The 22,807-nt window shown below is 50.5% G+C and overlaps 1 non-coding gene across 1 annotated transcript; it reads left to right on the plus strand.

Moving 5' to 3' along the window:
* Positions 1 to 622: 622 nt before the first annotated feature.
* Positions 623 to 694, plus strand: TRNAE-UUC (transfer RNA glutamic acid (anticodon UUC)). Its single transcript has one exon. It is a non-coding gene; the product is annotated as a tRNA-Glu (tRNA).
* Positions 695 to 22,807: the final 22,113 nt, after the last annotated feature.

Consider the following 22,807-nt stretch of genomic DNA (forward strand, 5'->3'; position numbering starts at 1 on the left):
ATCCTCGTGGGGGAGCAGCCCTGGGCGTGTGCACCCTGACCCCCAAGGGTGACCACAGGCATCTGTGGGGTGTTTGCGGGCAGGGTCTGCACACATGCTTTGTCAAGTGGAGTAAAATTGAAGCTTTGTTCCTACCCAGACATTCCAAGGACAAAGCTCGTGGCAGAAGCTGAGCTCTGCTGGAGGAAAGAGATAAGACGACCACTCCTGAGGTCAAGGAAAACTTCCCCAACTGTGCAGGTGCAGAAAGACTCCTTGAGGGTCAAAAAGAGGGGGTGCCACCCCATAATAGGTGATTCAAAGACCCCCACAGGCCTTTTCAGTGGAATCAATCTTAGCAAAAAGACACACACGCATGTTGGGTCATGTCCTAGAACAGATCAGATGTGGCAAAAGAAGTGAGATAATTGGCCAAAGGTAAACAAAGACCCGGAAAGACTGTCCTATATAAGTGACTTAACCACCCCTTTCTGCTCTCTTCCTTCTTAGAGAGGATGCACACACCATTTCTCTCCAGGTGTGTATTTTAAATTTGTACCTGTTTCTACAGCTTTCACCTCCTTGAAACATTCTTGCTTTCAAACAGGGGCAAGAGCCAGGGCCCTTTGCTTCTAGCCTCTAGTCCCTGGTGGTCTAGTGGTTAGGATTCTTGGTTTTCAACCAGGTTACCCAGGTTCAATTCCTGGTCAGGGAACTAAGATCTCTCTTCAGGACTGCTCGCTGCCGTCTCTCTTCAAGATCAGGCAGGCTGAGAAGTCACACAAGTGCGCACAAGAGCCCAGGAGGCGCAGGACAGCGTGGGGGGAAGTGCAGGGGGGCCGTGGGCCAGGTCAAGTTCCACCCAGGAATGTGGAGGGGTTCCAGCCGTTCTAAATGCAGCCCTGAGCTTCTGGGTCATTAGGAAGGCATATTTTTCAAGATAGCAAGATAACCCATGTTTTATTCAACAGTCTGCTAGCTTGAGTTAGGAATTTTAAATATTTAAACCTGCAGTAAATTGCCCAACCATCTCTGGGGCCAGCTGGCAACGGGGTGGCGGGGCGGTCAGAAGTAGGTGATGGGAGCACAGTGCGTGTTTGGGATCAGAAAACCCAGAGCATACGTAACAACCTCACCCAGGCTGGCAGCCACTGGGCCTCGGTGGCAGCCCCTGCTCCCCTGGGGCTCACGTCCCCAGCTCTGAAAGCCACCTCGACTTGTGACTCCATGGGGACATACCGGGTTTCAGAAACAGGGTTGCTTGGAAACATCACTGTAAGAAGACCAGCACCTCCAGGGCTGAGGGGAAAGTTGCTCTGTGCAAACCAGCTGGAGCTGGAAATGGCAACAAATAGAATGGAGACGAGGTCGGTGGGACTGAAGAGTGAGGCTTGGCGGCTGCCATCACACAAGCAAGCAACCAAGCCCATAGTATCTGCAAACCGCTGCCTCCAACAGAGGTTCCAAGATGGCTCAGTGTTCCTCTCGGCCCCATTGGCAGTACCCACGCGGTCCCTCCGTTGGATGGCTCATCTTGGCTTTGCCGGGTCCTGTTTAAAACCAACTCACTGGGACTTCCCTGGTGGTGCAGTGGTTGGGACTTCATCTTCTAATGCAGGGGGTGTGGATTCAATCCCTGGTCAGGGAGCTAAGATCCCACATACCTTGTGGCCAAAAAACCCAAAAATCATAAAACAGAAGCAATATTGTAACAAATTCAATAAAGACTTAAAAAAAAAAACCCTCACTTCATAAGCCAGACAAAGATAAATATGGTATGGTATTGCTTATAAGTGGAATTGCTTATAAGTGGAATCTTTAAAAAAAAAGAGAGAGATACAAATGAGCTTATCTCTAAAACAGAAATAGACTCACAGACATAGAAAACAAGCTTATGGTTACCGAAGGGGAAAGGGGGGGAGAGGCATAAATTAGGAGGTTGAGATCAACAGATACATACGACTGTGTATAAAATAGATAAACAACTAGGATCTACTGTATAGCACAGGGAACTATACACTCAATATTTTGTAATAACCTACAAAGGAAGAGAATCTGAAGAATATACATATATATATATATATTTATTTTTATTTATGTATAACTGAATCACTTTTCTGTACCCCTGAAACTAACATGATACTGGAAATCAACTATACTTCAAAAAAAAAGCACACAACTCACTTTACAGAAAATCTTCCCTGGTGGTGGAATTCAGCCCAGCATCTTCACAGAGAGACGAGATTCCTTCTAGGGGCCTTTCTTGTGTGATTGACACATTTCTCTGAGATGTCTCATAGTCCGCTAGTTCTGTAGCTAAGGCCGGTCTCCTTGGTTGAACTAAAGTTACAGAATCAACAAAACAGAATCACATTGATTTCATAGCCTCCTGCCTCACATTTTAGGAATGTTCCCAATAGGGAATATGATGTCAGAGGCTCTCAAACACTGGTGTGAATGAGAATGACCAGGGTGTTTCCTTCAGAGGCAGAAGCCTGACCTCCAACCCAGTCTGCAAGCTGAGGCTCACAGCACCTGCCTGTCCAACCAGCACTGCAGGTGATTCTGACCAAAGCTACCTGTGGACGATGCAAGGAAACGCAGGCAACGGCAGCACCCCGGTGTTTATGTGGCTTCCAGAGGGAGGGGATGGAGTGAAGTTTAAGGGACAAAGATCCATGTTTTCATTTTATTTATTTATTTATTTATTTATTGACTGCATCAGGTCTTAGTTGCAGCACTCAGGATCTTTGTTGCAGCACACAGGCTTCTCTCTAGTTGTGGCGTGTGGGTTCCAGAGAGCACGGGTTTAGTAGTTGTGGCACATGGGCTTAGTTGTCCCACAGCATGTGGAATCTTAGTTCCCCAACCAGGGATTGAGCCTGCGTCCCTTGCATTGGAAGGTGGATTCTTATCCACTGGACCACCAGGGAAGTCCACAAAGATCCATGTTCTTGAAGTACAGTGAAAAGAAGAAGATTGTACTGAGTAACAAAGCATTTTTTGGTCCTAAAGTAAGCACTGGGATTAAAGACGTCAGAAATGTTTAAGTCTCAGGGCCTAAGTTCATAAAGATACTAAAGCCAAGCGAAAATACAAAGTTATTAGACACTGGTGGACAGACCCTCAGTCTTCCAATGGCAATCAGTGAATTCTGCCATGAGTCTGGTTCAGCTTGGATGTGCGTCCCTCCCCACCCAAGCCTCTGGATGAAACTGCAGCCCTGGCTCTGACACCTTGACAAGAGCCTGGGGGTACCTGAGCAGTTGCCCCACACAACTGTGTTCAGACTCCTGACCACAGGCACAGACAGGGGAGAAGTGTGAATGTGTGTTGTTGGGAGGGGCTAAGTTTGTGGTCACTTGTTACCCAGCGATGGAGAACTGATGCTTCTGCCTTTGGAGAACTCTAGAGAAACACTTCTTTTTTGGTTTGGTTTCATCTTTAGAAAAAACATTATTGATAAATAAAAAGACAGTAGCCAAAACATGGAAGCAACCTGAATGTCCATTGACAGATGAGTGGATAAAGATGTGCTATGTATATACAATAGAATACTACTCAGCCATCAAAAAGAATGAAATAATGTCATTTGCAGCAACATGGATGAAACCAGAGATTATTACACTAAGTAAAGTAAGTCAGAAAGAGAAAGACAAATGCCATATATGTGGAACCTCAAATGTAACACAGAGGAACCTATCTGCAGAACAGAAACAGACTCACATAGAGATCAGACTTATAGTTGCCAAGAGGGAGGGGGGTGGGGGAGGAAAGGACTGGGAGGTTGGGGTTAGCAGATGCAAACTATTATATGTAGGATGGATAAATAAAAAAGTCCTACTGTATAGCACAGGAAACTATTAATATATTCAACACCCTGGGATAAACCATACTGGAAAAGAATATAAAAAAATAATGTCCATATGTGTATAACTGAGTCACTTTGCTGTACAGCAGAGTTTGGCACAACATTGTAAATCAACTATACTTCAATAAAAAAACATAAAATTTAAAAAAAAAGGAGAGAATCAAGTATATATTCTGCCTTTCCTGTATTAGCTGTATGTAAGGGCAACACAATAATTGATAAAACCGATTTTTTCTCTATGAAAATATTCCAGCTATTAAATGAGATAATAATAATTGAATTAAAATATCATTATTTTGCTGTCCCTGATCAAATAACAGCAATGACCATCAATGGCAATTAACAAAACAAAAAAAAATAAAAAATAAAAAAGGGAGAGAGAGAGACAAGTGGGCATTCTGTACCTCCTGAGGGAAGGACCCCACACCTTCCATGAAAGGTCATTGCAAATAAAAAACCAAACAAATAAACCCATTTCTGAGGCTGATCAGGCTATAAGATCTAACTACCACCTTGTAGACAGTACAGAGGACAGGAGGACATGATAAAAAGCACTGTGGTGATACAGCCACCTAATCCAGACCATAGAAAACTGTAGGACAAATGACTAGCTTCTTTAACCACGTGGAGAGAGGAACCTCCAGATGAAAAGAGACTTAAGAGACATGACAGCCAATGGCAGTTTGGCACAATATTTGGGTCCTGGTTCAAACAAGGTGTAAAAATGGCCCATAGGAAATCTGGGGTAATAGGAACCCGAACTGGATATTTGATGATGGTTCTCATTTTTAGGTAGGTTCATGCTATTAGACTATGTACTTTAAAAGATTCTTTTCCTGTTGGAGATATTTTCTGAAATATTTGCAGATAGACTACCATCCTTTCTGGGATTTGATTCCAGTGGGCTGGGGGGATGGGTGGGATGAAGGAGAAAGGGGATTATCTGTGCAGTGAACTTCTGAAGCTGGGTGATAGGCACCCAGAGGTCATTATATTATCAATTTTTGTTACATCATTCCCTCGACCTTTATACATGATGAAATGAAAGTGTCCATTTTATTTTTTTAAATAGGTAGTTTTATTTTTATTTTTGTTATTTTTTAATAAATTTATTTCTTTTTGGCTGCATCGGGTCTTCATTGCTGTGCGTGGGCTTTCTCTAGTTGTGGAGAGAGGAGCTTACTCTTCATCTCAGGGCACGGGCTTCTCATTGTGGTGGTTTCTCTTGTTGCGGAACATGGGCTCTAGGTGCACGGGCTTCAGTAGTTGTGGCACACAGGCTTAGTTGCTCCACAGAATGTGGGGTCTTCCCGGGCCAGGACCCAAACCCATGTTCCCTGCATTGGCAGGTGGATTCTTAACCACTGCACCACCAGGGAAACCCCAAAATATCCATTTTAAAAAGTTAAAATTGCAAGGAAAGAGCCGGAAAGCACTGTAGGACTAGAATTTAAGGGACTGATGCTTTTTTCCCATGAAAGCTTTCTCCTATGTGTCAGCATCGAAATGCAGGAGAATTTGCCCTGAAGACATAGCTCTATGTGGCCAGCTGCCCTGGACACATTCATTACACGAAATGAGGAGTGACCCAATAATGCCTTCAGTGCAGAATTAGGCAATGATTGTGAAAAAGGCTCTCTCTCTTCCTGACTGCTGGTAACTCCTCATTTCTTCCTCATGTAATTGCTCTGACTTTTATAACGGCCTGTTGAGTAGCAGCGCGTCTCTGCAAAATCTCACTTTGAAATGAAGGGAGCTTTTGTTGAAATAAAGAGATGTTTGGGAAATGTAATGTTTGTTTGGGTTTCAAAGCTGAGTGCTGTTTCAAGAGCCCGATCGCTGTCAGCTCCGGCCATGAGCTCCAGCCATGAGCAGAAACTGCCCCTGATGAGCTGAGGAGGTTGGCGCTGTGACTGAGGTCAGGGCCACGGACGGGTGGAGGAGGAGGAGAAGGAGGAGGAGTGCAGAACGAGGGTCTCAGTGCCAATTTGGCTCCAGAGCCCATGGGGGTGGAGGCTGGCCCAGGAGTGTCTGTGGACAATTTGATCTACATATCACCCTCCCATTTCCTGAAACAATAATAACTTTCACTCTGATGTTATCCAGGCCCGCTGACCACTCCAGATGCCAAATTCAGGGGCCCATCCCCGTCCCCTTGGTATCCCATTCACTTCTCAATCACATGCCCTGCAGCACGCCTACCTGGCCAGACCCTGGGCTCCCTCACCTCCGCACCAGCTCTCACATCCCTGAAACGCCAAGTAAGACCAACTCACGTTAAGGCAGCTCCTGTGAGGGGGCCAGGGCTCAGTCCTGGATGTCAGAAAGACTAATCATGACCACTTTGGTCATTTCTTTGTCATGTCTTTTTATCTCCATGGCAACTCAGCAAACACTAGCATTGCCCCAATTACAGATCGATATTGGGATGCATGGGAACCAGGGTCCTGTGCCAACGTTGTGGTCGAGGTGGGCTTTGGACTCCAGGTCCTCCTACACTGCTTGGTCCACGACTCTTGGAGCAGGAGGCTCAACACTGGGGGAAGGTAGGGCCAGACAGGCAGAAGCGGTCACCACGCTGATGGAGATGGCCCTGCCAGTAGCTCACTTGGCTGCCTTCAGACGCCCAGCAATTTCTTCCACAGTGAGAAGGTCCAGGGCAAGCGTGGAGGAGCTCCTCGGAGGAGACAGTGGGGAGCCTCCGTGTGCCCAGTGCTGTGCTGGCCACTGGGAACCCAGCAATGACTGAGAGCATCCTCAGCAAGGGGCCCCAGGGAATGACTAACTACCTACTCCCCAGGGAGAAGCCCTTCATGTAGCGGTTGTCTCTCTCCGAGGTGTGAATACCTCCACCATGGCTGGTTTCCATCTGCCCAGCAAGGTTGTCCAGCACAGAGCAGGGAAGAGATGGAGGAAGTGATTCACCAACGCTGGACAGGTGTGCACAGGCAGTCCTAAACCAACCAGGAAGTCAAAAGCATTTAATTAATATAATTTAACTATGCTTACACAGTTTATTTTTGAGAATGGCTGTCTTTGTGCAGTACCCCCACTTGGCCTGTTTTCTAGGACACACAGTGGTGGCGTTAGTAAGACCTACCTCCACGATGCCTTGAGAGTCAGGCTGGCAAGATGTGAACAGTTTCCAAACCCAGTTGTGTTAAGACTCCCTAGTTATTCTCGGCCTCACCACTGTCCACACCCGTATCACCTGCTTTTGACCTGGAGCAAAATTATTGAATCTCCTGGGGCTTCAGTTTTGGCACCTGACCTAGTGATCTTCAATATTTCCTGCCATGCCAGCCGCCCAGGCACCCACTTCAAACCTGCTTCAAGCCACCCTGGGCCACACCCAGGTCTGCAGGAGGGGAGCTTTGGAAAGACCAGACCAGGCCCACGTCCACATCAGTCTTAGACACTCAAGAACGTGTGATGGAATCCGGCTCTTCTTCTGGATACTCTCAGTTGCGGTTTTCAAGCTGCTGCCTTTCCCAAGCCCAAGGCCCTCAGCACTGGGCTTGAGGAACACCTCTCTCAGTTTTGGGAAGTCCTGGAGGCACAGGCCACACCGGGGTCACATGCAGGGGGAGCAACCCAGTGGCTGTGCTATTTTCTAACTGAAAAATAAGACAAAACTTAAGCATTACCAAGGTTTAATATGTGGATCTATAGTAGTACCTAGCTGTAATTTAAAACAAACACACATCCACTGGGGGTGATATGAAAAATGGTTAAAAAGAGGACCTTACTCACAAACCCTCCAAGTGCCCAGACCCACACAGACACGTGTCCACCACGGAAAGCGCCCTCGTGCCGTCACTTCCAGGCTCGCTCCAACTGGAGGGAACTTGAGGTCACTCGTTCTGACCTCTTATTTCACAAATGCAGAAAGATTAAGTGACAAAGTGAAAACATTTGGTTAGCAGTAGAAACCAAACTGGATTCCAAGATATGTGTTTCTGTGTGTGTCTGTGTGTGTGTACGTGTGTGTGTGTGTCTCTGTGAGTGTGTCTCTGGGTGCATCTGAGTCTGTGTGTGTGTCTGCATGTGTGCATGTGTGTGTGTGCAGAACAAAACCTGTGTTCTGCAATAAGATCAGGAAACTTTATTGAAAGAAGTAAGCAAACACAAATAGGGTGTTGTCCTTGTTCAACAATAAGAGTCTGGCTAAGTAAACTCTCCTGGAACCACATGATGACGTATTGTGCGTGAATCACGTTCACAAGGAGTTTCTACTTGGAGATGGAAATGTTCATCTTTTAACATTCAAGGTTTAAAAGTCTCTGCTGAGTGAATGCAATCATGTCTGAAGCTATACAGAAATCCCCTGATCTGCCCACAGGGAATCTCTCTGGGTGGTGGCACAGGGGTGATGTTTTTGTCCAAAATACTTCTCTTCTCCAACTTTCTATAAAATAAGTATGTACAGTACGTTTTTAAACTTGGAAAGAAAATGAGAATTTGTAACCGGAGGTTTGCATGGCAGCCTCCTGACCTGGAGCCGTTTAGGGTGACACTGCCCGCATCCCAGCTCCTGGTCCGCTCGGGGAGGGGGAGGGGGCCCTCCTGGGTGCCCCGAAGCTAAAAGCGGGACTGCCCACCTGACCCAGCCTCTTTCTCATAAAATCCGCAATTTTTCTTCTGCCTTGAGCTTGTGTTTGGTGCCCAAGGATGGCTCTGGGGTGGAAAGCCCCATTTCCCCGCCTTCCTCGGCCTACGCTCGCTGCCCCACATTTGTGACGACACGTGACATCCCTGCAGGGCCTCAGGCAAACATCTGCCCCAGCCCTCGGGAGGAAACTGGGCTGCCCAAGACATCTGACCTCGAATTCCTCCTTGTCCATTTCCCTGAAGCCTCTGGAGAACCCACAAGCCCCTGGCTCGGCTGTGACTCCCACGGGCCTGCGATGCTCAGCCCCCACCCCTGGCCCCAGGCCTGCGGGGGAAACTGGCTTTTCTCCCCCTGATTTTTCCCTTTACTGGACATCAGCTTGGCCCCGTTAGAAAGTGGCCGGGGCAGACCCTGGCCACCTGCCGAGTCAAAACCGTGTCCTTTCCTGGGGCCTGCAGCCGGCCGTGGGAAAGCGGAGTTTTATGAGTTAAACTACCGCCATCTCTGCTCTTCCTTTCACAACGTGGAGGAACTTGCTCGGGGAGGGCGACGGCCCCGTCCTTTGTTGTCCTTTGTTAGTCACTACGGCCGGTTCCACGGTGGGTCAAGGGAGGCCAAGCAGAAACCCCCATCTCCGCTAAACAAGCAACACTGCCCTGAGTACAAGGGCTCTGCGATAATAAATGCCCTCTCACCACTGTCGGGGAAGAGAAAGGGAGCTAATTCAAGTCCCAGGGAAGTTACTCGAAACAACCTTGACCCAAACTACTCTGAGCTACTCAGGGAAAATGTGTCCACTCATGTTCGCCGCACACCCTGGGCAGCAGCGCCCAGCTGGACACCTCTGGACGCACAGCCTTTAATTGGCTCTCCTCCTGCTTCCAGAAACACGGAGGAGTTTCCACAGGCTGGTCAGGTAAATGGGCTCAAGGGGGATCCTGGGGGAAGGAAGACAGATATGCGGAGTGTCGCTGCGGCGATGGCAGCACCCGGCAGCCTGGGGGCCTCAGGGACCACCACCTCCTCGGTGAGAGGGGATGCAGACAGGCTGCTTGTCCCCGGGGTGCGAGCACAGGCTTGGGAGTAAGAGCTGAGCCTGAGTGTTCTGGACCAGGGTTGCAGGGTTTGCAGGCAGAGGAGAGAGTGGGCACATGCTCAGAAGGCTAGGGCACCGGGAGGGGGCAGGGGAGGCGGGGGCAGGGGAGGCAGAGCCAGGGGAGGCAGAGCCGGGGGAGGCGAAGCTGGGAGGTGGCAGTTGCGGGGCGGGGGCCGAAGGCTCGCCTGGACGGACATCTTCTCCACCCAGGAGCATGTGTGCAGTGGGCAGGGCTGACCTGACCGGGTCAGGGATGTTCAAAGTCAGGTCCGGATCCCGAGTATCTGCCTCACCCGGGCGCCTGTTAGTAATGCAAAATGCCCCCCGCCCCCTGCTCTGCATGAGATTCCTGGGGCAGCTGTAACTCAGTACCACAAACTGGGGGGCTCAAAATTACAGAAATTCATCCTCTCACCGTTCCTCATGCTTGAAGTCCTGAGTCAAGGTGTTAGGTGGACTGTGCTCCCTCCCAGGCCTCCAGGGAAGGATCCTTCCTCGCCTCTTCCAGCTTCTAGCAGCCTCGAGGTCCCTTGGCTTCTGGCCATGTCAGGCCCATCTCTGTCATCCCCTGCTATCTTCTCCCTGTGTGTCTGTCTCCCCGTGTCACTGTCCTCTTCTTATAAGGAGACCAGTCGCACTGGATGGTGGTTCACCCTAACGACCTCATTGTACCCTGATTACATCTGCAAAGTACTTTCACGGGTACTGGGGATTCAACATATCCTTCTAGGGAGACACAGCCTGGACCTCAGCAAACCACCGCCCACCCACCCCCCCCACCGTGCCCCACGCCATTTGAGATGCGTTGGTCTGGACAAGCAAAAGGTGTTCCTGTACCTCCCCAGCTGTGCCCCGAGCCCAAGGCTGCAGAGCATGTCTGCTGTTGGAACCTACAAGTTACCCAGAGTCAGGCTTGGGACCAGCAAGGGTCAGGTTCAGGGACATGTTAAGTTTGATCAGCAATAAGACTCATAACCTTCTCTCTGAATATCCAGTTCACAAAGAGCCTCTCGCTCCTCTACCTGTCACGGCCAGGGACCCAGAGCCCACCTGAGACAAGGACCTGGATGCATAAGTTACAGCCAGGTACTACTGTTGATCCACATAGTAAAACTTCGTAAAGTTTCATTTTTGTCTTATCTTTTAGTTAGAAAATAGCACAGCCGCTGGCTTGCTCCCCCAGCGTGTGACCCCAGTGTGGCTGGCACCTCCAGGACTTCCCAAAGCAGAGACAGGCATTCCTCACGCCCAGAGCTGAGGGCCGCAGGCTCGGGAAAGGTGGCGGCTTGAAACCACAACTGAGAGTATCCAGAAGAAACACTCGATTCTATCACACATTCTTGACTGTCCGAGACGCACGGGTGTTTTGGGTGATGCTGAAGCTGGTGTGTGGACAGGAGGACTTCATAAGGCTGGAGTGACCTGTGGACCAAGAAGTTCTGAGCTACATGTGCTGGAGATGAATGTCCCCTGGGCCAGGCACAGCCCCTGGGCCCCCTCGCTCCCGATGACTCCAGCTTCCCAGGGCCAAGGTCTGCACCCCCAGGCCTCCTTTCTCCTGAAAGAGCCAGGAGCTGACACCCCTGGGAGCAGGCCTGAGCCAGTGGGAGGTGAGAGTCAGAGGACAAGTACCAACCTTCTCATGTGGTGGCCCAGTGGCCCAGCGGGACAGAGAACCCAGCGGAACTCTGCTTCCCAAAGCATGTGGTCCAGCTCCCCTCACCCCCTCCTCATCCCCCCACTTCCCACCTGACACTTCCGGGGTTCATCTCCCCAACGTATCTCAGGGACAGCTTATGGGGTCCCGACCGGAAGCACAGGTCCGCTGTGAGGCAGCCCACCCTGGGCCTACGGGCTGAAGTGGGTGCAGCGGCCGGCCTCAGCTGCTCCCCACTGTGGGGTGAGTCACCAGCTCATACACAGGGTTGAGACGAATGTGATTATCAGCCTAAGCAAAAAGGACCAGGAAGGCAAAACTGCCAAAATGTACAGGAGGCTTGTCGAGCTTAAAGACTCCTGCTTACCCAGAGTTTTTGGTTTTCTGTGAAGCCACAGAACAGCACGGGAGCTGAGGGCCAAATCCAGAGGGCCATCTTCATGTGGCCCGCACTCCAGGCTTCCCCCGTTCCAGGCTTGGAAAAACGTAGACAGGCTTGAGCTTTCTGAACAGGATGCAGAGGTGTCCAAGAGGTCAAAAGACGTAAATCCTAACCGATTTCCTGCCACTCCACTTCCCTGACGAGGATCCGAATGCCACAGCATAAATCATGCCTAAGTGTACAGCTAAGGGCAGCTCAGTGTGCAAGTGTCGGGTTCAGCTCTTCCAGCATTCTTTGGCAAGCCCTGGTCCTGGAGCATGTATTTTTCACAATAAGTCCGTACATTTTCCATTTTTAAAAAAAGTACAGTATCAGTGTTTTGCCAAATAAGTCTGGATCTAATTACATACACATCCCCTCAGGCTGATTAAACATGTTACCATATTAAAGGCAACAACAACTCCTAAATAATAAAACTGCTTTACTTTAAAGTAGTGTTTTCCAAAGTCGATGGACCGTGGGACCTTTTTTTTCAAGTAACACTCACGCATATCCTACAGGACAGGACACTGGTTTGGGGAATCCCAGGCTTCGCATGTCACGCCTTGAGTGCCCCATGTGACCGGCACCGCGCTGGCGGCGGGTAACTGGAGCCATCTGTGAACTTTGATCCCAGAGTCTTAACCCAGGCGCCTGGCATCTTGAGATGCATGGAGATGCCAGTGTCCACAGTCGTGTCTGCACTATTGGGCGGGGCGGGGGTGGGGAGACATTCCCCTCTTTCAGGCATTCCAAAGGTACACTGGAGAACAACCCCACTTCCAAGAACTGGTATATTTTTTTCTGCTGTCACCGAAAGATCCAGCCACACCAGTACTGCCCATGTGTGTTCCTGCAGCGGGCCATTGCAGTATTGGTCAGACTAGCGTGGTGCCCACAAGCTCAAACTGACCTTAAACCTCAAGAACCTTGGATCATCTGAGAGCTAGTTGGAAACACGCCAACAATCGGCCAGGCCTTCTAAGAATCCCAAAGAACTTCTAGTGACCAGCTGCTCCCGTGGGCCCAGCAGCGGGGCATGTCATCAGGCCCTTTATCTGGCAAGTCCTGCTCCTTTTCATTATATTGTCATCACAGTTATTGGTTGCTTCCTGGTTGTGTGGATCACGTACTCTTTAATTTCCTGGTTCTTATCTTTTTTCCCACACCCGAGAGAAACAACCTGTACATCGCCAGCTTCAGCGTGGGTTTACTCTGCCAGGAAGATGGGTCCCAGGGAACTAGCACAGAGCTTACACAATGATGTGCGTTCTGCACCTGGGATGTGCAACCGAGTCTCCCCGAGGCGTCCTCCACCTGCTTGGTCCTCAGGGACTAAGGCTCCGCTCGCTTCCCAGGGGAGGGACAGGCCTGGAGTCCTTGGGGCTGCTCCCCCAGCAAGAGCAGAACCAGAACTTGGACTCGGGACCCAGGGCTGGGGCCCCAGCTCAGCGCCCCTGCCCCCACTTGCACCTTGCCTCAAGGACAACATTTATTAAGCGCTTACTACATATGCACTAATTACCAGCAAAAGTGCTCCTACTCCATTTTCCAAGAGAATCGAGACCGGAAAACGTTTCTTTCACAGCGCGAGTGAGCAGCAGCTATGGGGCTCAGGGAGCTGTGCCCGCACTCTGCAGCTGGACCCCGTCCCACAGGAGGAGAACTGAGGGGGTAGGGGGGGTGGCAAAGCTGGGCGGCAGCTCCGCGCAGGCAGGTGAGGTCACTCCTGGTCCTCTACGAGGAGACCCAGACCCAGCGGGCTGTACCCAGGAGGCAGAGCCAAGTGGGCCCTCACGTACTCACACCAGCTCCGTGCGGCCCCGGCCCCAGCTCGGGGAACACTTGTCAGCTGAATGAAGGATTGCAGGACCCCACTTGCCGGGGACCAAGGCAGGACAGAAGGGAAGACGTTCCCTTTGTCATGAAATCTGAGCCGTAACAGAGCAGTTCAGAGCCCAGGCCTCCTCCTCAGGCTGCCTTCTCCACTCGCTGGGATGACCCCAGGGCGGCACCCAGGTGTGCTCCCTGTGGGCTACCTGTGCAGTCACCGGCCGTGTTCAGAAGGGCCTGTGCTCGCGTTACCGCCCTGCTGTCTCTGTCTCAAATCCCTACGGTTCATGAACAAGGACCTTGGAGAGTCCGAGGCTGGTCTCGGACGCGCGGCTGCCTTGCCCCTCCATCCTCATCTGTGAAGTGAGGTCATGATTATGGCCGCCTCACAAGATGCTGTGATAGTTAAATGTGGGGAGGGGGGAGGAGGGCAAGCTCTTTGCAGTGTCAGACACGTAGTGAGAGCTGGAAAGGTGCTGGCTTTCAATAGCCTCTTTTCCCTCCTCTCTGTTTTCTTCGTTCCTGGGCTTCCTATGAGAGAGCAGGGGCTTCCTAATGAGGTGTACAGTTCTTCACCCTAAACGTTTCCCTTTCAAGGCCTGGAGGCCAAGAACATGAGAACTGTCCACCCCTGTAGGGCCTGGACTTGCTTCCATGTCCTGGGAACCAAGACCAGCAGAAAGAGACAGAATCTAAGCCTCCTCCCCACAGGCCCCCGAGAGCAGTGGGTTCCAGGTCACATGGCCCTGCAGTCAGGCCTGACCTCACCTTCTCTCAGCACACAAGCAGTAGTGCCAAGGGACCCAGTCATCCTCAGATTTCCAATGGGATTTTTCCAACAATTCCTGGAACTGAGAGGTCAGTGGGGACGGTCATGGGTGGAGCAAGGTCACTGGCCTGGCTCCAGAAGCGTGGCCGCAGATAAGTCCCCTGGGGCAGGGGTTCCCCAGGCTGCAACACCCACAAAACCCACGCTCGGGGCTTCCAATCAGGGCTGCAGAGTAAAGAGAAGTGGGGAGGTGACAGCCCTGACAATGGAGCGTTGGGTCTACTACACCCCCAGAAGCTGCTGCCTTTGCCCTAGAGATAAGGCTTCTGAGGACACATGCAATGTGAGGCCACCAAACACTTTCAATGACACAAGAGCCTCACCCTGCAGAGCCCGGGATGAGTGCCGCCTACAGCTTCTGGTCCATGACTTTCATCATCTTTTTGGATGGAGGGGGTGTGGCCCTTTTCTAAGGGGCCACGTTGTGATTTCAGCTAAGGTTTTCTTAAAATATCTGTTTATCTATCAATCAATTTATTCCAACTACAGCCTGAAAGAGGTGGGCCAGGATTTAGGGAACATCAGAATCAGTTTATTGTATTTGTCTTATGCAGGCACCATTGATACAGTGCAGATTCACTTTGAATGTCAGCAAGTGTCGGCAGGTGTAACTGTGAAGTTCTCAGCACCCTGAACTGGAAGGCATGGGCACCGGGCAGGATGTGGGAACAGCTGGTCCTGCTCCGTGGCGCCCTTCATAGGATGAATGCTATGAGCAGTGGACCTCTCTGGGTGAGAGTCCCTTCTCTGGAAAAGACCAAGCCCTGAACCAAGGCTGTCAAAGCTCCTCCAGCTACATAAACACAGGGTTCTAAGGTCTCAGGGACACAGCTAGATCATGTTCTCCACACCCATCACCACTCCGATCTACACAGAATACACTAACAATGAAAAATCTGAAACGGAAATTAAGAAAACAACTCAGTTTACAACAATATCAAAGAGAATAAAATATTTAGGAATACACTTACCTAAGGAGATGAAATTCATGTACACTGAAAACTACAAAACATTGCTGAAAGAAATTAAAGACAAATAAATAGAAAGACATCTTGTGTTCATGGATTGGAAGACAACATTTTTAAGATGTTAATACTATCCAGAAGGGTCTACAGATTCAATATAACCCCTACCAAAATCCTAATGGCATTTTTTGCAGAAATAGAAAATTTCATTCTAAATTTCATATAGAATAAGGGACCCTGAATAGCTGAAACGATCTTGGAAAAAAAAATCGAAGTTGTCACATTTCCTGATTTCAAAACTTACAGCAAACCTACAGTAATCAAAGCAGTGTGGTACTGGCATTAAGACAAACATATAGACCAATGAATAGAATGGAGAGCCCAGAAATAATGACTCACATGACTTTCAACAAGGGTGCCAAGACCATTCAATGGGGAAAGGAGAGTCTTTTCAACAATTAGGAAAACCGAATATCCACATGCAGAAGAATGAATTGCCTTACACTATATATACAATTATTTCAAAATGGATCAAATACCTAAAACTATGAAACTCTTAGAATAAAACATATGGGAAAAGATTCATGACACTATATTTGGCCATGATTTCTTAGCTGTGATGCCAAAAGCACAGACAGTAAAAGTAAAAATAAATAAATTGGACTACATCAAAATAAAAAACTTCTATTCATCAAAGGACACAATTGACAGTTGAAAAGACAATCTGTGGAATGGGAGAAAATATTTGCAAATATTATAACTGATAAGGGGTTAATATCCAAAATATATAGAGAACCCCTGCGGTTCAACTACAACAACAAAACCCTATTAAAAGTGGACAAAGGACTTGAACACCCATTTCTCCAAAGAAGACGTATACCTGGCCAATGACCATGAAAAAGATGCTCAACATCACTAGTCATTAGGGAAACGCAAATCAAAACCTCACATCCACTGGGATGGCTACTATTCCAAACAAACAAACAAGTAAAACACAAGAAAAACAGACTGCAACAAGTGTTGCAGAAGATGTGGAGAAATTGGAAACTTGTGCATCATGGCGAGAACGTAAATGGTGCAACTGCCATACCAAATAGCACAACAGTTCCTTAAAAAATTAAAAATTAAATTACACAATGATTTCACAACAATGTGAATGTACTAAACCCTACTGAACTAAATATTTAAAAATGTGTAAGATGGTGAGATTTTTGTTATGTATATTTTACCACAATTTGAAAAAATAAAAACTATAAACACACACAAATTCCACGCAGAAACCCTGTCTTCTAAGGAAATACGCCATGTTGGTGGTGAGTCAGACCTGGGCTTACACTCCATACCTCGTGGGCCAGGCCTTCATGGGTCCGGAACCTGTTGAGGACCCAGGGTGAAGGGGGAAGACGTCCCTCGGCTGCGGCCCTGTGACCACCTTGCAGGGCAAGAGATGCTTCCCTGTACCCAGGAGAAGGGAGGGGGAGCACCCAGGTGACACAAGCACCTCGGACTCCAGGTAAGACCTCCTAACAGGGGCCGCTGGCTTCCGGTGTCCCAGTCAGCCTCCCAGACATCATCTCAGGGAAAGCCAGTCCGGAGAGGTGTGTTCTCTGCCCTTTTGTTACACGGGCACGAGCCACAGCATTTATCTTGATGTACAGAGTTCCACACTGAGCAGTACTATCTCTGCTCTACACGCTGGAAAGCTGAGGCTTCAAGAGGTTAAGGCCTGGCCGAGGCCACACAGCCTGTAGCAGCAGAGGCGAGAGGACCCGGCTGCTGGACTTTGCTGGGTAATTTCTTGCTACTTAACAGACCACCCACATCTTAGGGGCTTAGAACAACGCCCATTTTATTGTTTCCCTGGTTCAGTGGGGTGGCTGGGCTCAGCTGGGCACCTGTCCCGGCCTCTCTGGGTCTCCCGTGTGGTTTCAGTTCAATGTGACCAGAGCTGGAGCCATCTGGAGGTGTGGCTGGGAGGGGGCCTCTCCCCGTCTCCCGGATGCTGGGCCTATCTTCTCCATGGGGCCTCTCTGCACAGCCTCTCACGTGTGGTCTCCCCAGCAGGGTGGCTCAGGGGTCCCAGGAGCGAGTGTTTCATGCTACCCAGCCTCTTGAAGGCTGGCCTGAAATAGCAGAGGCTCACCTCTGCCACGACCCACAGGTCAGAGTGAGTCAGAACCCAGCCCAGATCTGACACTGCGGGGACCACATGAGGGGGTGAACTCTGGGTGGTGTGCTTCACCACGGCCTCTGTGGAAACCAGTCCCCGCCCCGGGCCCCAGCCAGAGTTTCCCACCCCAGGTCCCAACCAGACGGTGCCCTGTGAAGGGCAGCCAGGCCGGCCAGCACCTCCCACCCCCGCACGGCTGCGGCCCTGGGCTGGCAGGCACCTGCACTTGGGAACAGGGAGGCTGTGCTCAGCCCCTCGGCAGCCCCACTGCTTCGCTGGGCCCGCAGGAGTGGAGGGAGAGGTGGCCCTGCCGCTCGGCCTGGCGGTCATCCGTTATGTTCTCTATCTGCACTGCTGAGCAGACAACCAGGAACCAGTGGGGAACCTGCCCCAGGTCACAGGCAGCCGGCAACCCTGCCCGCCAAGCCATCCCATCCCCAGTCTTGCTAGGTGCACATTCAAGGGGCCCCCAGCGAGCATGGTGAACAGGGGAGCCCCCCGGCACCTGAGCACTGCTCTGTCTTGGGACAAAATTTTTCCCTTCATCGTGAGGCTGCAAGATGGGTGTAAGCGGCTGAGCCCCTGTGGGGGGACTTTGTCCCCAGGACAGCCCTGGAGGGACAGCTGCTGGGGAGCAGGCGGGGGGACAGGCTTTCTGTCTCAGTCATTACAGGTCCCAGTCGTCCTGCCAGCGTCTCCGCTCGGTATTCTGGTTTTTTTCTGCATTTGAGGTCAAGTTTAGGTTCTCAGGCTGGTACTTCTTTCCGTAGTAACCAAAAATCATCACCTGCCACAAACAGAGTGGGCCTGGTTAGACCTGCTTGCATTTTTTTATGGTCTAACCAAACAATAACAATAACACTTTCAAAAAAAGAAAAGAACCCTTTAGGAATCCAGACAAGCAGATTTGCAAAATCAACGTTAAAGACGGAAGCCAGGCGGAGGAGAGGGGACACACAGAGCCCTGCGGCAGCCATGGGTGGCCAAGTGGGCTCCCAGGTGACAGAAATGCAGGCACGGACTCTCCCAGGTCTGTTCTCTCTCTGGTTGACCTTATTCTGTAAACAGGAAACCAAGACACACATCTGAGCTATGCTGAGTCCATCAGTGTAACATCCAGGAGTGAGATAGAAAGCGAGAGCACTGGGTGCTCATCCTGCCCACGGCAGGCTTCCTGGAGCAAGGGATTGGTTAAGTGTTGTTTCAGAACTCGGAAGCCGCGACGTGCTGGTCTCCTGTGTATGCAAGTAGGAGAACAAAGAATATTCTCTGTGGCTTTTACCCAGAGGCTAGTCCAGTGTATACACCTCTCTACCCTTGGCTTTTCTCTCTGCCTCCTGCTTTTCACGCCCAGTGGGCCAACCTCTGGGGGCTGTGCCCTGGCTGGTGTGCATGTCATCATACTGCGTGTTGGCTGTTATAGACACACAGACCCTTGTGCACACGGGGCCAGGACAGGAAATATTCCCACATGTGCACCTGCCCAGCGAGTGGTGTTAGCACTGTTTATTCTGACGGAGGCTGCTAACGGCACCACATACATGTTGTGCTGTACGCGCTGCCAGCTCAGCTTTGTCTTCTGGGGATGACGCTTTCCAGCAGGTCCTGACCTACGACATGAAGCATGACCATCTTGCAGTTGGATCACATTTCGCACCTTTTCCTGTGTGTAAGAGGCAATTAGTCCTGTGTCTCTATCTGCTCTGCCCATCGGCTGTGGGGTAGTTGGTCTTTTCATCAACGAAGTGTCTTAATGAGATACGAAGTGAAGACACTACCCCCTTTAAATCTGATATGGGGGGCACATGTCATTCACACTTGGTTATTTTTTTTAAATTTTACTTTATCTTTTTGTAACATGATTACTGTGCATAGTTAGTATAGAAATCTTTCCTCTTATGGCCCCCCGTGCCTCAGCTATGTTTCTCTTCTTCACTCCAAAGTTACTTATTTTTCTAACTCTCCCATATTTTCTTCTCGCAGTTTCACTGTTTAATCTTTAGGGGGTTCGTGTTTTACATTTACGTGTGATTTCCGCCCACTCAGATTTTAGAGCTACTGGTTCTCAGCTCTGCCCTCATATCTTCCATGTAGCTTCTCCCTCTCTCTCTTTCTCTCTCCCGTCCTGGTTTATAGTTTGTGTTTTCTTTGCTTTGGGTGCATGTGTTTATTCTGATTGTTTCAAAATTTCGGATTTTGTTTCCAGTTCATCTTTCCGTTGTGTCCTGGCTATGTTGAGGGAACAGGATGGGATTTATTAGTCCACTTGGAGAACCACTTTCACCTCCTTCCATTACCCAATTTTAGCTGAGTATGTTATTTTTTAAACTCTTCTGGGGTTTACTTCTGCTTTAAATATGACCTGATGTTCTCAGCTTTTGAAGATTTCTTTCAAGCCCCGGGACTCAGCACAGCGATCTCAGAGGTGTTCGACTTATAACTAGGAGCTCACAGGTTGTTTATTTGAAAGGAAAATCCCAAAACTTACTTTAAAAAATGTTAAACTGGGAGACATGAGCCATTATGGCATAAACCAGATGACCTCATGTTATTAACTGGAGATGGGAGGGGGCCTCAGGGTCAGATATTCCAGGAAACAGCGCTGGCCCGGCCCCCTCCCTGGTGGGGCGATCTCGGGGGCTCTGGGTCCGCCTGAGCTGAGTTTCGTCATGTGGGGACCACACACCTCAGGTGCCCCGTCCACTGAACTCCCTGACCCCCCGCCCCCAGTGTGTTGACTTTAAGCCATCGTAAGACAGCTTCGTCACCAAGTTGTCCTGTGGCCCGTGAGCCCCAGAGGGAAGGAATATGGGAACACCGCCCTAAACCAGGGCCCTGCCCTTCTGTTATGGAGGCCCACCCGGCAAATGTTCACGGGAAGACTGTCCTGGGGAACGCCTTCCCTTCCCTCCGTCCTTCCCCGAGTCATCGGACAACAGCTCTGGTCCAGGGCCAGCACGAGCCCGTAGACGCTCCCTGAGCATCTGCGACCTGGGCTCAAGGGTGATAAAGACAGTGAGATGTGCCCTGTATCTCGGGCTCACAGTCTTTTGAGAGCAGACCATTGAATAGGTGACTATAGGCAAAAGGGCAGCGACAGGTGCAGGGCGGGGACACTGGCGAGAGGGGACGCTGTTTCCAGGGGACACCATTTCCAGGGGACACCGAGGGAGAAAGTAGAATCCCAGCTGAGGGCCCAGTAGGCAGGTGACCAGGTCATGGGTGGGGACTGGTCTGCCCCCTGCCATGCTCCCAGCACAGGCCTTCCCACCCCACCCCCACCCTGTTTCCCGCACCCTCCACTGGCTCTTTGAAATGGGGCCTTAGTAGAAAGGCCTCGGCCGCCCCAGAGCCCTGTGAGGACTTGCACCTCCATTCCTGAGAGTCACCCATCTCTGCCCTGAGGCTTGGGGAGCAGGGCAGGGACCTTGTGTGCAACGAAGCTTGCACACCTGCACCGGTTACTCAAGTGCATTGATCGGTACCCACTGTGATGTTCTCGGGCCCAGTGATGAACAAACTGGGCCACTATCCCCCTTGGGCTCATCTTCTAGTGGCGCAACCAACATGCAATTAGACATGGGTGTGGGGCCAGGTAGGCAAACGCTATGAATGAAAATGCAAAAAGGCAGAGGGCTCTAGGGGGACAGGTGTGGATGTTTAGGGCAGGGCAGTCAGGGCAGGGCTGTCAGGGAAGGCCTGAGGAGGTGGCATTTGAGCTCTGGGTGTCCAGAGGCGATAGGATAGGTTTGACAGGCCAACCCCCTGATATAACTTCTTAAGTAGAGAGCAAAGCTTGCCTAAAGAACTAAGTTCCAGCTTTTTCAAATCAAGTCTTGTGAAATATCTGGCTTCCTAAGCAGGAGATGGTCACAGACAGTGGGCCAGGTACCAGGAGACCCTTGGGGATGGGTCTTAGGTCAGCAGATGCCTGTCCAGGGAACATGCCAGAGTGGTGCTACTGACCAGGCTCCAGACCCGCAGAGGCAGCGTCTGGCCCGGCCAGGGCAGCCGGCCAGCCCAGGCCAGAGGAAGTTCAGCAGAAGGCCTTCACAGGAACGTGGCCATGAGACTCCCGCAGTCACCTTGACCCCGAGTAGATGGGCCCATAAACACTTGCTGGACAAGTAGATGAGAGGTTTCTCTTTTCTTCTAAAAGATTTATTTCCTACATTGTATCTCATATAACAGTAAGAGGCCAAGTCCACATCAGCTAAACATGCATGTGGTGCTGATTTTTACTGGTTTCTGGTAGCAAATTGAGCCAATAAAATGTCACCCCTCTGAAGGCAAGAGGGGTCTCCTTTGTCTCCGTAGCAGGGATTACAAGCCCCGAATTTCTGTCACCTGTTAAATGGTGACGTGCTTCTGGGTGGTCAGATGTCTAATATCTCACTCTTGTGTGTACTTGTCCACTTTGAATTTTTCAATTCAGCATTTACTTATCATTTAAAAAGGAAGCTCTTTTCCTAAATGTAACACTTCTGATTTTCATAAAACCAAAAGGAAAAGTCGCTGTATCTGCGCTGAGCAATCAGGAAAACCTCAGAAGACTCGGCACTACTGAAAGTGGGTGCCTCCAGCGTGTGGGGACACTGGCTGTCGGCCAGGGTTGGGTCTCGGGTGGCTGCCTGTTTCCTAGGAAGGAAGGACACGGGAGTCCAGACAAAAGGGATCTTTACAGGGAGGAAACGCCAGAAGCTCATGGCATTTTGTGGGTGGGGAGCGGGACCAGCCCAGGAGGCACTGGCCTCGCACCTGAACTCGAGATGCACCCAGAGCAAAGCAACGCAGCCACCACATCATTTCTCTTCTTCAGAATGGGGTTGGCCAGAGTTTGCTCCAAAGGCCTTTGCGATGCTCTGAGGGATACAAAAAATTCCTTGGCCTGAGAAGTTTGGGAAACTCACATTCTCCAGGCTAGAGGCCCAACCTCCACCTGAGCCTTGCTCAGGCTCCAAGGAGACCCCTGAGGGCTGAAATCACGTTGCCTGACAACCGCTGCCACACCCCGTCCCTGACACTCCGACCTAGATGCTGCTGTGACGGGGCCCCAACCGCTCGCTGAGCGGGGCCAGAAAGCAGGCCAGCACCTGGGGAGAGGCCTGACCTTACGGCAGGTGTGGGTCGGCTTTCCTGGGGCTGCCCTGCTGGCTGGTCAGAAAGAGTTGAGATTTAGGACAGAAAGAGGTGGCACAGACAACTCACATCCCTCCCAACATTCAGGGCCACTCCCCATTCACCGGAGGACGCTGGGGACCAGGAGGGTCTTAGAAGGCTCCTGCAGTAGGACAAGCGGGAGGTGACAGTGACAGGGTCGAGGGTGTACCTGTCAGGAGGAAGAGAGCCGGAAGGGAGAACGCATGTGCTGCAC

The sequence above is a fragment of the Hippopotamus amphibius genome, chromosome 12 (assembly GCF_030028045.1).
Source record: "Hippopotamus amphibius kiboko isolate mHipAmp2 chromosome 12, mHipAmp2.hap2, whole genome shotgun sequence".
NCBI lineage: Eukaryota > Metazoa > Chordata > Mammalia > Artiodactyla > Hippopotamidae > Hippopotamus > Hippopotamus amphibius.